We start from the raw sequence: 2,139 nt of genomic DNA, 5'->3' as shown, positions 1-2,139 counted from the left end.
CTGTCGCCTTGTGACAGCATCAGACTAGTTCATCTTTGGTATTTTTGCTTGAAAAACGACTCAATGTGTCATCTAATTCCTCGCCTGTGTCATCTAATCTCATTGCTGAAGATTTGGTGAAGAACTGAACTCACCCCCATTCAGGTCAACCAGCATCTCAAGGCCCTCCAGCTTAGTTTGGATGGAGATGTGTCTCTCTGTCAGTAGAAAAGGAGAATGGGAACTTGTTATGCTATTATCAGAAAAACTTTTGTCTGTAAATGTCTATCTTTAAAGTTTTAGACCACTGTCCACGTGAACAGATCGACACACACAAAGAGCTTTTATGAAATCACCGGTGGTTGTAGTCGAGGGTCTGGCGTCATTATCTGCAGCAGCTTCAGTCTCTGCAGCTTGGTCACCGGCTGAAGGTGCATCTCCACCATCGCCACCTTCAGAGACAGAGAGGCTCTTTTTGAATATTTTATACTGAGTACATCAACTCCAGGTTCTCAGCAGCATAGTTCATTAAATGTAAAACTGTGGAGTGGAGCTGGACTTCTTCAAACCAGCTTCTATCCTTCCACTTCAAAAAGCTGCAGTTTGAAAAATGTACTGAGTGGACAAAAAAAATATTGACATCTTATTACTCAGGAATGAAAAAGTGAAAAAACATGTTTTGGTGCAAACACAACTAAACAGTCTCTATTATGGCTGGATCACATCTTGGCAGTGTGCTCTGTCAGAGGTTGTCTGAGTTCAGCCAAGTTGACTTGTACCGATTTCATTTCATTGTTAAAATTACAAAAATAAAATAATTAATTCTTGACAAATGACACCTGTAACTGGTGGTTGTTGACATGATAAATTACTTTGGTTATTATTTGTCTGTCAATCTTGTTGATTAGTAATTTTCTGATAGGACAAAACATATCAAATATCTTTAAGGACTTTGGTGGCTCTGTGGGAATTTGACTGTTTGTATATAAATAAATAAATAACGTTGTAGTACAATTATTACATTACATGGCATTGCAAAGGAGGCCGTTAAACTGTATTCAAATAAAGTTGTATCAAATATAGTTTTAACTGTTATATGAACATAATAAAGGTGAAAGTTAAGAATATATTTTTCTCACAATCTTCAATTTCCGGGCAGTTTTCAAAGGTTAGCTGAGGCTGGTTAGTTGCCTTTCCTTTTGTTCTACAACTAAACCCGTCGTGTGCTGAGGCCAGCAGCTCGGTGATGGTTAAACCGGTAATAAACGGACAGTTTGGAGTGTCCAAACTGAGCGGCTCTGCGGTCCTGTAGCGCAGCTCCGTGATGAGACCGTGTCATCTGAAACTGTCGTACAGCCCAGTGTAACACCCCGACAAAGCCTATGCGAACAGACTGTCACAAATGTAGATAGCCGGTGACTACGACGGTTCGGCTCAAACTAGCTCCAGCCCTTTTGTCCCTGTTGTTGTTGACTATTTAGGTCCTATGGCGGAGCTCCGTGGTGAGGCCCTCGTTCAGTTCAGCAGTTGCAAACTCAAATTCTCCGTGAATTCACTGTGCAGCTCATGGTGATGAGTAAACTACGATTAATGCTGCACTTCAGCGTCCAAAAATCCGAGTTCAAACGAGAAACTAACGCTTTTTACTTACGTTTGATATCGACGTCCTCCTGGTGTAGCTGGGAAGCGTTCGCCTCTTTGAGCTCCGCCATTACTAACTACAGGAATATACGCAGGAAACGTTCTGTCCTACGTAGTTTACTCAAACTGCGTAGGTTTTAAAACGTAGCTGTTAAGTACCGGTACGTCGCTCAGTTTAACAGTAAAAAGAAACCGCAACTAAAAGCGTATTAAGCACATAAGACAATGAAATACATGTAAATAACTTACATGTAAATAACTTATGTATTCAGAGTAAATAAAATACAGTTAATCATATTTTGTATATTTTGTATACAAAATATTTTGTATACAAAATATGATTAACTATTTACTCAGTTACAATTCAAATCAGTAGTAATCAGAATACATTCTTAAAATTATAGATTACATAAGGGAATTACTTATTAAGTCTGCATGATTCACTCTGAAATTTAAAAATATTTGTAATTAGTAAGTCACAGTTGACAATTAGTTATGGAGTATTTTTTTTTTTTTTTT

At 38.3% G+C, this 2,139-nt stretch overlaps 1 long non-coding RNA gene across 1 annotated transcript; it reads right to left on the bottom strand.

Annotated features, from left to right (window-relative positions):
• Positions 1-134: 134 nt before the first annotated feature.
• Positions 135-1,703, bottom strand: LOC111653930 (uncharacterized). The gene is made up of 3 exons (XR_002760709.1): positions 1,631-1,703; positions 336-431; positions 135-197 (listed from the first exon to the last, which is right to left on the bottom strand). It is a non-coding gene; the product is annotated as an uncharacterized LOC111653930 (long non-coding RNA).
• Positions 1,704-2,139: the final 436 nt, after the last annotated feature.

This window comes from Seriola lalandi, unplaced genomic scaffold (genome assembly GCF_002814215.2).
Source record: "Seriola lalandi dorsalis isolate HSWRI2012SDOR001 ecotype SW California unplaced genomic scaffold, Sedor1 jcf7180001974332, whole genome shotgun sequence".
NCBI lineage: Eukaryota > Metazoa > Chordata > Actinopteri > Carangiformes > Carangidae > Seriola > Seriola lalandi.
The sequence above is the reverse complement of the archived record's forward strand: the minus strand, read 5'-3'. Positions and strand labels throughout refer to the sequence as shown.